Source organism: Corvus hawaiiensis, chromosome 13 (genome assembly GCF_020740725.1).
Source record: "Corvus hawaiiensis isolate bCorHaw1 chromosome 13, bCorHaw1.pri.cur, whole genome shotgun sequence".
Lineage (NCBI taxonomy): Eukaryota > Metazoa > Chordata > Aves > Passeriformes > Corvidae > Corvus > Corvus hawaiiensis.
In genome coordinates this window covers 19,589,900-19,605,017 of record NC_063225.1, presented here as the reverse complement: position 1 = coordinate 19,605,017, position 15,118 = coordinate 19,589,900, and positions in this window count along the sequence as shown.

The following is a 15,118-nucleotide window of genomic DNA, read 5'->3' as shown; positions in this document are numbered from 1 at the left end:
ATTTTCTATTACATCTCCTGTTCTCACCCTTTGTTTTGCTGTCATTAGGGTGTTATTTTTTGTTACATCACAGCTGGCAGACTCAGGACATGCACAGAAGGAAGCACTGGAAGTAACAGACAATAATGTAAGGTAAAATCACAAAACTCTATTTCTTATCCTCCAAAAAGAGAAGGAATGGGAATAGGGAGGCTTATTGCTAAGGTATTTACCTTTGTCTGCTCTTTTTGGTACCAGCCAGGAGCCCTAGTACAACCAATCCATAGAAAACTCCTTTCTCCAGCTGTCAGGTGCTGGGAGGAGCCCATACTCCCCTGCACAGCACAGTGCTGCCACTGAGAGACAGGATAGCCCCAGGGACAGTACCTGTGTGCACCGGGGCTGGGGGCAGTTACAGATTTCATGTCAGATGCCAGGTTTTGCCTGATTTCATTGGAGTCTTAATGGTCCAGATAAACTGCAGTGAATAGCAGATTAACCTTAAAAAACATGAAATCCCTGCAGTTTATCTGTAAGAAGCAAGCAATTAACTTTGCACCTCTCCAAAGTGCAGAAGGACATAAATGTTCTTCTAAAGAAAATGAAGAATTAAATCAAGGTAATAAAATTCTCCTGCTTCCTACATGGGCACTAAATTTGAATCAAGTTACTGTTGGAAATGGGCCAGTAGTCCACCACTGTACAACCACCACCGCAATGATCAAAAGAAAAGGAACTTCCCATAACCTGTGAGCCAGTCACGCAGCTTCTCTTGGCCAGGGAAGAAAGTCTCCTTCAAAACTTTTTTCTATTTATATTACTGGGGAAAAAAGTTTTATGTTCTGCCATATTAATATTTCATCTTATGTGTTTGTGTTTGTACAGGAGTTATTGCTAAAGCTGCAATCACAGGACACCAGGGTGTGCTTCAGCTTCAAACAAGAAAGTGCAACAGGAAGTCAGATGATGTTGTGGGATACTACATGACAAATGTTTTTAATGGCGTTAGTTACAAATGTTTTAATACCATCCAGAGCTTCACCATCCCTGGCTCTTTTGCAGCAATGGATTGTTCAAATCATTTCCCTGTGGATGAAGCATTTCTCCCTGTATCGTCACCTTGGAGTCTCAACATCTCCTTCTGTAGGAACTGCAGCACACAGCCCTGCTCTCTTCCCTGCTGTGAGCAAGACCTTTTTTCTTGGAGGTTTTTGAGGTGATTCGGCTCAGGCTGAGGGGCTAGGAGTAAGGGTGTCAGCATTCTGTAGAAATGGCAGAATGTTATTTCATCTGCAGCCCATCAGCACCCTATTTGCTTGTCCTGGGCAGACATGTCCATGCCTAGAGTCTTGACTTTTGAAAATTCTGGATGTTCACATAAGAATATTTAGTTTATTTTTTTTTACTAGCATATAGTCTATGTTCATCCAACTCAACATTCCCTTTGGTATTTTTGTCTGGTTTTTTTTTTCAAATAATTCAAATCCATCTGGAGTCTTTTACAACTTTCTGCAATTTATGCTAATCTTGAACAGATTTCACTTTGTGATTAATCACTTCTTCCTGCAAATCAGCAATCGGAAACACTGAGCTAAGACTAGTTCTTAGGCACAGTTGTCTGTCTTCCCTAAAGAATTTGTACTTGTTACATTGGTTTTGTTCTCTGTTCACAATTAAAAGGGTTTACTTTTTCTTCACTCACCAGAAGTACCATGAAAATACAGTGCAAGTTTTGTGCTGGTCCCAAAGCACTTTACAAGAAGAGATTAGTTGCTATGCTACAGATCCAGGAACTGATGGACAGCATGGCAAAGGAATATATAAAAAAGACACAGCAAGCCATTTGGGGGGAATAGTATGCAGGAATCCAGGGCCTATTCAACTAAACCATCTCCTACAGTATTCCTGTTTGCATTCTATTCACCACTGACTCACAACTATCCATCATGACTTGACAGCCTCCATCAATTAAATCTATTGCAGAATGATTTTTATAGAATTATCAATTTGTTTTGTCAATTTTAATCATGGTTGCTCAAACACAAAAGTAACAAAATTACGGTCTCAAAAGAAAGGGATTCAAAGCTATACCACTGGAGTACCAGGTGAAGCTGCTCTGACACCCATTTCAGCTTCAATATACATCTAGACTGAGACTATGGTCCTCTCTCACTTCGCCATCCTCTTCTGTCTCCCAGTGAGATGTCAATACCTCTGGTTTGCAGACAACAACTCTGCTTTGGACCAACTTTCCCACATGGACCAGCCTAGTTCCCAGGCATTGCTGAGCAGCCTTTTTTACAAAGAGGACATTGGGAATGAGCCTCAGTAACATGAATAGGAGTCCAGTGGTCAAATGCCTTGGCACACCATCAGAAATGGATGAAATAGTCACTGCATTTCTTAACTCTCAAATCTGCTGTGTTACTATGCTGATGACTTCAAGCAGTCTCTGCTGGAAGCTTCAAAGGCCCTTGTGTGATGAGCACATCCAGTTCATACCACCCCCAGAGGAGCACGGTCCTTTCTAACATGGCATGACACCTTTCATCAGCACATCAGTGTAAAATACACTGAACAGAACTCCAATGAACCTGGGAACTTGGGCAGAGAGTTACAGCACATTGGAAAATGCCAGTTCACTGTGTAAATCTCCCTTTTGCTATTGGGTAACTTGCAAAACAGCAAACTGTGAAGGCACTTTCTCCTGCTGTAGGCAAAAGGTGTTCTCTGTTACAGCTTGGGATTCTTCATGCTGAGCTGCATGCCCTTCTAACACTGCTGCACTGGAAAAATGCCATCTGCTAATGGGCTCCATTCAGCCTGATCACTCAGGCATCAGGAGCAGGGAGAGGGGTAGGCAGGTGGAAAATAACAGTCCAAGTCTCCTTTGGAACTACTGGCTTACTAGAAGGGCTGTCATTACAGCAATACTGCCAATTTGACAAGAAATGATAGTGGACAACAAACTACCTGCTTCAGATGCAGATCCAAGATGGTATTTGTAAAAAAATGAGAGATGCAGCACAGTCCCCTCAAAGCAAGTCCCTGTCAGCATCTGTCAAGCACTGTCAGACCTGGCAGTCCTGCAGCTGGCAGCTCTCAGTCTCCAGAGAACTGGGGACCTTGTGACTTAAGTCAGCTGGTGATGATCAGAGAACTGGCCAGGGAGCCTGATTGGTGACTTTCCCACCAGCTGGTATGAAGCAACTGCAGAGCTGCTCCACGCTGCTCTGTGTACGACCTGGATTTAGCTGTGCATCACAAGTTTTCTTGCCAGCCCTGACAACAAGGGCTTTCCCAACATCTTTCCCATATAAAGGCTACTGGGCAGGCAAATGGTGTCTACCTACAAAGAGAAAGAGAGGGTTGCAAATGGTGTAGCCAGAGTTCAGTGGAGCTGTGCCTGCCAAATACCACTAAGCATCCAACCTACAAATCCCATTAGTAAGTTTAAATAAGTCTAAGGGGGAAAAGATGTCAGATTTACCATAAACCTGATGCTGGAGTACTTCCCCTGCTGGGCTGAGCTTGTTGCCCATGGCTGACACCACTGGCTATGCATCTTAGAGGCTTGTACCAGTAACAATCACCAGCAAAAATAATTTTTCCATAATACTTTCTTTAATGTTGCATGCCTTTGTAAGGCTCTCTTCTCTTATCCTTCTTCTTTTTACTTTTTTCTCCTTTGATTATTTTCCAGATTTTCCCTGTTAGTTATTAACTAAATGCCAACTCACCGTGTATTTAGTAATCAGATTATCTGCTAATACCTGCCTAAAGCAGTCCCCATTGATTAAAAGGAAGAGTGGTCATTATGTTATTTTTAATACAAATTATTTAGGTCCTGAGGCCAAGATTGAATTAAAGGAGGGATCAAATTAATGAGGGATTGAATTAAATTAGAAACATCTGATTGCAGTATTTCCTACATCTCCAAATTGCCGAAGGAAGACAGTGGTATGGCTGTGAATTCATGTTATTCCATGAAAAAGTACAAACAGTTTGTTTTAACTGCATCTGAGAAGTGGGCCTTATTGTGGATATGGCTGGGTAAGTGCTCAAAATCCACAGCAATTTTGAAAGAAGATACAATGTAATAGCAAGAACATGAGCCACAAAGTCTCTGCTAATTTCTTACTTCACACAATGTAGGCCAGATTTCCAAGGCGCTCTGTTCACCCACTGCCTCCCACACACAAGTGTACGTGATCACTACGGCAGAGAGCTGCAGGCATGGGTGCACACAGTCCCTGAAAGCAAAGCCCCGTGCCACGTTTTGGATGCAGGCAAATTTAATACACTCATCCAGTTATTAAGATTGCTTTTGAATAATTTTATCTTTTCCCCCCTCCCCAAAGTGTCTTAATGAGGGATATGATGTGAAAGCACTTCACTAGCTTCTAATTTGGATGCATTTATTAGTTCTAAATAGCACAGGGAATGAAGATTTCAAGCTTGCTCTCTACAGGGAGCAATCAGTGGGCTCAGGACGTTTTCTGAACTGAACTGAGCTCCTCAGTTTTAAAAGTGGTCTTTCTAATCCTACTTCTTATCCTACTAATCATCAACAATCCCATTGCTATTCCTGCCCTGAGTCTGACTTCATCACAGCAGTACTTGTGTTGCCCTGCATTTCAGTCACTTCAGTGAGACTCTAAACTGCTTGCGAGAAATGCTTTAACTGACGTGATTGATTGTTTATCTCCTGATCATAAATGCTAATTACAGAGCTGAGAAGATTGGTTTGTCTTTATTGCCATACTTCCACATAGAAATATAGAAAATTAAATTTTTTATTATTTCAATGAATTCCCTTTATACTTTGATCCAGTGAGTGCAGAGGAAAGATTATTCCTTCCAGTGTGAGAGCCTGCTTCAAAAAAGCAATAAACAAATCAAGAGAAAAAGCTTGGCAGTACCAAGTTATGACCTAATTCTATCCTTCACTGCATTTCCTCCTCTCTCCAAAACATCCAAAGTTCAAAACATCTGCCCTTATACAGAACAGTTCTCTCAAGCAGGTCACTTACAGAATAAAGGCCATAACTGCACACAACCCTCTCAAACACAAACCAGCCAGAGTGCTTCCCTGAACCATGCATGGCTGGACTCTGGAATGCTTCACATCTCTGGAAAAGGCCTTCCTTGTGGGAAATGCAGCTGTGTTTTACATCAAAGACAATGACTTTTCCATGCTGATTTTAAAAATCAATTGCAATTACAGTCAGAACAAATGCCCAACTTCAGTGTGCAACTCCCTGGACTCCAGACTCAGAGAATCCCCCTGCATATGGCAGATCCCTGCACAAGGAGGCTCCATTTGGGATGGAGATGTGCATTTTGCAAAGGTGCATCTTTTGGTCTGTGGAGCTCTGAGTGTAAATTAAGAAAGCTCCACTGCAGGCCACAGAGCTAGGCTGGTTCAGGACAGCTGAGCCCTGTTTGTGGCATGCAAAGGAAAGATAGGAAAGGAGCTGCTGTAACATGTTCTTACGTGTGTGCTGTTTATCAAATGGTAAAACAGCATGATCATGAGCCTCAGAACATCTAAACTGTTTGGTAACAACTGTAAAAATTCAGAAGTTAGAAGCTCTTCATAAAAAGGCAGCAGATCCCTGGCAAAGCTACCCTGTGGTGGGAGCCACAGTTGGAGGTACCGAGGTTCAGTGGTTGGACACCCTGCAACCATTAGCCTCATAAATCCACACAATTTGGTCAGGACTTGCCTTATTAGTGTGTTTCAGAGGGACTGTTATTACAGTTAGAAATTTCCAAATTCAATCTTTTGCCTCTCTTTTCACTCTGTTTTATTGTTGGGGTTTCTTTGTAACCAAGCTGAATTAATTACAGTAGTGTAGCATGTTCTCCCTATTGTTTATATATAAATACAATTTAAAAGCCTAAACTAATGTATGCCATGTCTTTCACTACAGAGAAGTTCCCAAGGGATTAAACCAACAAAAAATTAAGACTAAAATATGAGTTTTCAAATGATGAAATATGTATACCCTCAATGGTTTACAGAGCTACTTACAGGCTTCTGTATTTACAATGGGGTTCACCCTTATCGAATTAAATCTCAGTACGGAGCTATATTCTAACATTCAGCAAGTCCTCTAACCTTCCAAAATATCCTCCCAGTGTCCTTGCAGGTTTCACAGCCATGCAAGTTCATCAGAAAGCAAAAGTCTTTGGACACTGTGGGAAGGAGATTTGAATGCAGTATCACTGGCAAATGTGTGATCTCTGACCCTCAACCTTCCCTTCCTGCTCAAATACATACACCTGTCTGCTTCAGCAGAACAGGTCATCAGCTAAACTGCTGGCACTTCTCTCTTTCTCACATACAACATTGACTGATTTTGTAACCAGTTCACTGTGCCAAATTATAAAAACCTGTTCTCTGAGGAATCAAAAAAAAAAAAGAGCCTTAGTAGTGAATTTCATTCCTGAAGTATTTGTGTGATTACTGCTGGAGGAAGCGCTTCATATGCTGTATCTAGACTCAGACACGTGATCTTTTTGCTAAGTCCATGGGTTATTCTACCGAAAAAAAGATCTATTTTTTCAATAGTAAGGTGATTCAGAAATCCACAGATGCGAGGTGATTGCCTGAGATATGTGGGATATAGAGGATTATGGGTTGAAAACATGATACTCAAGTCAAGTACCTTGAGTTTAAGATGAAATAGAACTGTACTGAAATCTACAGTACTATGGTATAATTCAGTGGAGAATTAAGCTTCAAATCTTTTTACTTGCTCTAGGCTTACAGGAAAAATAAACCTCTTGAAGTCAAATTGTTTCTGTAACAAGACTGCTCAAAATCCATGTATTCACAAATAGTTAAGGCACCCAAGAACGATGCTTACAACTGGATCATCCAGTTCATTGATATTGTGGAAGTAAACACCGACAACCAGCAGCCTCCACCACCCACACTCCACAGCCAAATGGCCAGGCAGACACATTTCTCCTGGGCTTGTTCTGTAGCAGAGTGACTGTGGCATTACCAGGGACAGCTGCGACAGAGAGGACAGACTGGAACAGTGGGCAGCAGGAGTGAAAGGCACAGACTGAGTGGATGTCTCAGCCAGGCAGGAAGAGGGGCAGCCAAGACAGGCTGGGTGCCAAACAGCCATCTCTGTACTTGCTGCCTGCTCCCAAGCCTAGAACTGTAACCAGTGAGCCTCGCCCCAGGAGCCCTTCCCGGGCAAAAGGAAAGCCTGCCTCTAAAAAGGCATGAGGAAGAGGCCACAGCACCAGCAAACAAGCCCTCCTGCTCCTCTGCACAAATAACGGTGACAACAGCCAAAGCCTGGCCACAGGGATGAAAGTACATTTGTGAGTACGTTGTATGGGGCAGGGAGAACACAAGGAGCAGCTCTGCCGGGGGATATCGCTGCCCCGCTGTCTGCAATGTGGCAAGGTAAGTAAATCTCTGCCTTGGGATCCTGCTGTGCACAAGTCACCAGATGGTGCTCTACATACAGACTTGAAAGTTCTTTATCTTAATGTGGGAACTTCTATGGCCTCTGAGGAAACAACACTGTTATTTTTGTGAAAGCTTTCCTTTAAAGTTTCATTTGCATCTTACTCTTTTCATCTCAAATTGTGTTTTTGCTTAAGCTGTTTATTCAGAACAGCTTTGGTGTTGGGATTTTTGAAACAGAATTTACAGACATGAGACTTCCATCCAGGTCTGCTGAAAATATGGGGGTAATATATAAGCTGCAATAAGAAAATATTTAGTCACATAATTTTTACATCACTTCTTTTTCTTGCAATGGGAAATAAATATACACAATCTTCTGTATCACAGTGGATATGACATCATAGAAGTGCTACCATGTAAGAAAAGAAATCTTCTGAGGGTGTGGTGAGGATTAAATAGTAGGTAGAAGGCTTCTCAGATTAAAATAGCTACAGTATAGTAAAGCATTGCTATCTTCTAGAAATATAATGCCAAGTGTATCCAAACCCTACTCATCTTCCCTCTGAAATCCTATAACCATCCTGCTTCAACTAATAAGACAACACAAATACTGAGAATACGGATCTCTCTTTTTCATCACGTCCTCAAAGAGGATCAATCTCATTAAAGTATATATCAGAAGTCACATGCTATACGACTGAATATCAGGACAACAGCAATTTATTAGAGCACGGATTTGATCGTCTCCTTGAAATTTTGGGAACGGCCCAGGAGATGGCAGCAAATGGCACTCCGGGGGTAGGAGCCTCTGGGTGAGCCTGCGGGATGCTCAAACCAGCGCCGCATTACCAATTATACGGGGTTTATCTTCTACCCAGCACGAACTCAACTCATTAATTTTGTTCTTTGCGGAGCGGCAGAGAGGACAAAGCCACATGAGGCTTTCACAATGTTGCACTCAATCGGTGTGTAACATTGTAAAAATATAGTAGCACTTTAAAGTAACTTGTCATTTTCATAAAATTTATAATTACTCGAATCATTTATTTCCCTACATGAAGGCTATTAAAAATAGTTTCAGGGGGAGAGCAATTTGTTATGAAATGAAGGTCAATCTCATTAGATCACTGTAGCAGGGATCCTAATAACATCCTGGCAGAAACGAGGTATCTCATTACAGAAGTTGTATTTTGTTTGAAATATTAGGTCATCATTAACTGAGCACTAAAATACACACAATATTGGATGACATAAATTATTCCCCTGAAAAACTGCCACACACAGAGGTGGTAAAACAATGATGAGGGTATGACACAAATCTTAACATTTTCTATCTTTTCTAGCTGGATTCACCTACCTAATAACAGTTTGGTTTGCTGCTTCTTCTGGATACTGAGCCACAGTTGGGTTGCTAGAGCTATATAGAGAGCTGGTTTCAGACTGTGACACCGCGAACTACAACTAGTAAGAAAGATGTTTAATTTTCCTTGTAACAGCTGAGTAAGCTGCGAACCAGGAAATACCAAAATTTAAAAGGAATTAATTAAAACCAGAGAGAGTCCAGAAGGAAACATTGCTTTTACAAATACAAGAGAAGGAGTTACTTTCCCTTTAATTATCCTTACCCATTTGGAAAGTACCAATTGGTTTTTCCAGGCCTTTCATTCTGCTGGGATCACAGCTGAAGGTATGGATGTGTTTAAATGCTTCTTTGGGGCTATGTCACAGCACTTAACACCTGGCAGGATTATGCTGAGCACCTGCTCCAAGCCAGTCAATAGTAACCAGAAAGGTATCACCCTGATCATTCCTAATGGGATATGCAGATTATCAATGGGAGAGAGCTCAACAGTTACAGGAGTCCTGCTTTCCAGAGGCTTCAGACTTCCATGGTATCAACTAAAGACTCATAATACACCTGTGAGGCACATAAGCAGCCTCAGGAAATTGTGAGGAAAGCAGAAAAAGAGGTTACACTGATTTCCTAGTACTATGAAGTGGATCCAGGGAAGGTTCTCAATCCATGGAGTGTGTGCTTCAACTGCAACACCCTCCTTCCTTTCAGTATAACAGGTTTAACCATTAGTACACGGCAGAGGTTGTGGTTAGAAGGTCTGTACAAACACAGACACTCAAGCCTGGAGCAGCTCACAGCAGCTACAGATGGCACTGAGAGAACATTTTGGTAGTGCTGTTTTGCAGCAGCAAAGGCAGCCCTGCTGCTTTGTGACTAGAGCTGGGATTTTTTAAAAATTCCCAACTAGAAATTGGGATTTATTTTAAAGATATTTATCAAATTTCCAAACAAGATAGAGAAATGCTAGTTACAAGAATTAAATATTTTAATTATATTTTCTGCTGCAGATTATGTAATGAACTCAGACAACAGTGCTTAGCATTTGAGGCGGGGAGGCCCCCAATACCTTACAGAGAGACCCCACGTCCCTGTGCCCCCCAAGCCATGTCCCCAGAGTGTGTCACCACATCAGCAAAACGAAGTCCTATCCATCATGTAAGAGGGACACAAGGATATGCATGTTGGATGATAAGCCCATTATGCAGTGCTTACACGGGCCAAAATGTAAGCAAGTCTGTTTTATTTTTTTTTTTTTTAGTTTCTGCCTGTCACTGACTTACTATATTTACATCAGCTTTAAATATTGTTTTCTTTCTGTAACACTTTCTTAGTAGGTAAAACACAAATATAAATAGCTACAGTGAGAGAATTGTGAATTGGCTTGAAGTGGGTGCTGCAAAAGGGAAAAGGCAATACAGGAATACAAAGCATGTGCATGGCACTGCCTGAAGAGCACAAAAGCTTACAGAAAAAGACCTTAACAACTGAATTTTGAACAAAAAAACATCAAACAAACAGCAAGTGATGATCAGGTACAGTGAACACTTCAAGGTTCTTGGAGGGCAAAGTCTCAAGAGCATTTCTGCTGAAAGCAAATAAAAGCTCACTGTTCATTTCTGCTTATGTAGGGCCCTGACAGGTAGGCTGGTGCACATTCTCCTAGGGACCATCCAGTGAACAGACTGGATAAAAATCCAGGTTAAAAATACAACCTTCTTTTCGCTGAGTTATTTTTTACCATAATCGGCTTCCTCCACTTGGTCTCCATGGTTACACAAATACTTCTGGCGGTACCTTTGCTACTGTCATGCGAAGAAGGGTTAGGGAGAATGGAGAAGCCAGCAGAAGGCTGCTGAAGCTGACACTGCTGCAGAAAGGGAAATCTAATCACAGGATGCTCTGAGATTTCACAAACGTTTCCTTTCCAGCAGGTCTGATTTAGGAAGTCCCCATCCCAGTCCCCTCTGCAGCAGTGGCCAGCTGTTTGTGAATAAAACAGTGTCATCCTCTCCTCCAACAGTGCCTTGGTGCAGCTGGAGAGGATGTAGGGCAGTGCAGACAGGAGGGATTTAGAAGCAGCTTTTCTGCCACGGGAAAAGTCATGGTACACTGAGGCCATTTTCCAGAATCCAGATCCTGAAAACTGAGCTGACTGGAGCTGGCAGAGAGCTCATGCAGAAAATGTAATGGTGCAGGAGTGAGGAGGGAGAAGGTGCTATTTGCAGTTTGGTGTAAAAGACTCCCAAGAACAGAATAGACAATGCCATGATTTCTCACTTTTTCTTACAACATAAGATGGATGAACTACACGGATTCAGTTCCTCTCCAGCATCAGAGTGGACTTGAAGGCCAATCTACACCTATTTCTTAACAAAAACAATGCTAATGTACCTCTGGGGAAACTGCCAATGCCAGTGACATGTTTCTGAACAGAACTTCTCATATCTTGTTTTTTCCACTATTGTACCAGTCCTTTGGATCTATATGCACAATTGTTTCTGATTCTGTCTAACACCAGACTTTTAGCTTCAAACTGTTTTTCTGTGGTGCTTCTCAAATCTGAAAGGTCTCCCTCCAGCCTGCCAACACTTAGCATAACACAATGACTGCTATCAAATATAAATATAGAAATATATATAGAATAGAGCACACAAACATCCTGTATGCCATACAGGGTATTTGAACAAGGATATATTATTACAGAAGCTCATGAAAATTGTATTTTAATGCAGTGTATATAGGTTCTTATTATTAAAAATTGTATTTCATGTAGGTTAAGTCAGATGATAAAGATATAAAGAAAAGATAATCAACTAATCTCAATGACCCTTCCTCAGTCATGAAGAGTGCTCCTGGTTCCTTTTACATCCCTTCAGTGGCAATAAAATGAACCTTGCTTCCAACATTTGATCATTACCAAGAAGTTCTCAGTGCTCAAGCCCATCAAAAAGTGAAGAAATGCACAGAGTGACTCCTATGAGATCATTTACTCCCAGTGAAGAGCAATTAATGGATTGCAAGTCATGACTGGCATTCCTGGGAACTACAAAATCAGGTGGGTGGGAATCAAAGTGGTAAGAGATCTCTCCTGCTCCAGAACACATGAAAGACTGGATTTCACCATTGCTGCCCTCCCTACTTTACACTGACAGTCCCAATTCCCACCTCTATTCACTGGTTTACAATACTCTGATATGGATGCTCTCATTTCCTAACCAAACTTCCAAATGTTGAAAAGATTAACTAGGAGAATGTTTGTCAGGTAATCTGTCATTTTTACTATGCATCCGCCCGTGTTCATGGACCTTTCCAGGCTATTACACACTTCAAAGAAGCTTATGATTACCTCCTCAGGAGCTGGAGAAAAAGCATGAGATTATTCTTTACTACTTAATTCATTCAAATGGAGTTAACTCCTTTTTATAACATTTCCTAAATTGCTTGTCCAAAAGCAAAAATACACTTTTACTTTTGCAATGCATGCCTGCCAATAAAAATTACCTCTGCTGTGGAATTATCTACAGGCCTCTCTAGATGAGTGATTTATGACAGTCCAGACTCAATTGCACCAACGCAAAGTGCACCGTGTCCACAGAATTTAACTCCTGGTGCTTAAAAAAAGGGAGAGTTGAATCAGGCATAATCAAACTGAAGGTCAAACTACATCGTTATTGTATTTGCTTGAACATTTGTCTCTGCTTTTCTGAATCTGAAAAATAGCTTCTCCAGCCACTTACCTTAACCAGCCATTCAGCCAACCTGCCCAGTGTGTGCCACGATGCACTTAGAGCCAGAGACTGAGCCTCAGGGAGGTCACAAATGTGCAGTGAACATCTTGCTAGCACTCATTCTGCATTTGAGACCTTTAGGCCACTCTTGCCCTGCACTCATCCCAGCCTTTGATCCTCTCACTCTCTCAGACGCCGTGGAAGTGCAGGATATCCTTGTATTCATTTCTGGTACGTCTTTCTGAAAATATTGCTATGATGACAGTCACAAGCTGTGGAATGCTGAATAAACATTCTCTGAGGAATTTCAAAGAGGTTTAAACTTTATTAAAAACAAAAGCACATCTTGGCAGTCAAGCTACCTGTCCACATCAAGAACGGCGGAGATCTAAGCAACAAAGCTGTGCTGGAGACAGTTCAGTCCAACTCAATCAAGCCAGATACTGAAATTGCAGCCAGTGTTCAAAATGCTTGTTACAAACTGCTTTCCAGCAAGCCTTGCTCCCTGCTCTCCTGGGAATTGCCTTGCCTCACCTCACTTCAGCAAGCCATCCATCCTTCCTCCTCTCTACACAAGCAGAGAGTTAGAATTTCCTGCCTACATTCCCATGTAAGGAGGAGGGGCAATTTATGATGGCATCTCAACTATTCATCCAATTTTTCCCCTAAATGTCACTTGGCTAGTATGCCACGCTTGGCATGAGATGCCAGCACAGGCCCACACCTTATTGCAGACAGAGTCTGTGGATTCGAAGTTACAGACTGATGATACCCAAAAGTTTTGCATATGCTCTCCAAAGAACCAAGAGTATCTCCCTGCACAAGAGCCTGCAAAGACCCCACCCTGGCACCCACCATCAGCCATCTCTCTATGCATGAGAGCAGCAAGGCAGCATTGCAAAGAAGAATGCCAGGCACTGCTGTATTTATGTTTTTTACAGGAGCCATGCTTAGAGGAACACTTGCCATTTATCTTTCAGGCAGTGTGAGTCCAGCCCACACAACCCCTGGGCCAATTTAAAGGGCTGCCTGCAGTCTCCCCATTCCTCCTCTCTCCCCACGAGTCCCTTGTGTTCCCTGAATGCATAAACCTGCAACGTCACTATGGGCTATTGTCTCCCCTCCAAGCATAAAGTCCTGGCCCTTCCTTGCCAGTTATCAATGTCAAATGCAAAAAAGAACCCCAAGAGTCTCTACTGAACATCAGTTCCTATGAATCTATAAAAAATTATGTGAGATATCTATATCTATCTTTCTCTACCTGTGAAGGCAGAGGAAACTAATACAGAAAATCAGATAAGACTGTTAAGTTCAACCTTGAAATTGTGTAACAGCATTGTACTAAAATCTTTCTATGAGTTTTTAAATATCATCGAGTCTTTCCCTATCAAATTCCTCTTAAAAAGACTTTCTTTCTATCAACTCTTAATGGCATTTTTGATAGTATAATCTATGTAGGCTTTTAAAAATACCACATGTCACAGAATTGTAATATAAAGCACATATAAACAGCACATTAAAAAGCAGAAATTACAAGACACAAGCACACCCTATAAGCCATAAATTCAGTGCAAAACCCCATTAACTGTGCAACCAACTTTAAGCATATCTTCTGGGTATATAAATTAATTTTTAATGTCAGAAAATGGTCTGATAACACTTGCAAGATTGGGAAGTTTCATCCATGAGCATATAAGGGCTTGAAATGAAAGCTGAAAAAAGACTTGGTATCTCCATGGTATCCAGAACTGGGTCTGAATATAACTTCCCAAACTGTAGGAGGAAAAAGAACTAACTTTGCTACCATGGAAACAGAACAGTGGAATATAACTGATTGTTACTTCTCTGCCTTTACAAGACCAATTGCTAAAATGTTAAGGCCTTCATTAATATGGGTAGTTTTGTTTCCACCTGAGAAGTAAACCTGCTGGAAAAGGAACAAGGATAAGCTCACCAAACAAGGGAGAGCAGCCCAGGAATGACAGGCATTTCTAGGAAAAGCAGAGGATTAGAGAGGTGAAAGAGAGTAAGAGGAAGATCAAGAAGGAAGATATCCTGGTGCCCAAAGAAAGGGTTTGGTTTGATTAGTGAGACAGCAAAAAAGGCCTTTACAGTGAAGGGCTGGATCCTGGCCATGCTAAAATAAACCTTATGTATACCCTCAGTAGCAAATCCTGGATTGGTGTTACTGCTTCCAGAAACCATGCATGTCTTTCATTTCTTAACTTACTTTTCCTTTGCTCTTCGCTGGAAAATGCCACCCTCTTTGGATGTGTCCAAAACACCGAACAATTACCGCCTGCACTTTCCTCACAGTTCGTGGGGTTCTGCAACATGAGCCACAGTCTTTTACTTCACTGGTAGCATTGCTTCTCCACACTAGACAAGATTGTGAGATGCTGGATGATCTCCTCATGGAACACCTGCTCTCCCTGCCTGCCGCTCAGCTCTCCCGCCCTCACCGCCCTTCAGCGCCCTGAGGGCACAGTCCCGCCATTAAACCACCCCTCAGGCGGCAATCGGGCGGGTTTCTATTTCCCTCGGGAGCTGGAAGGTCTCCTGAGGATGTCACCGGCTTTATAGTGCAGCTTTTTTTGTGGGAGAATGTGAATGTTC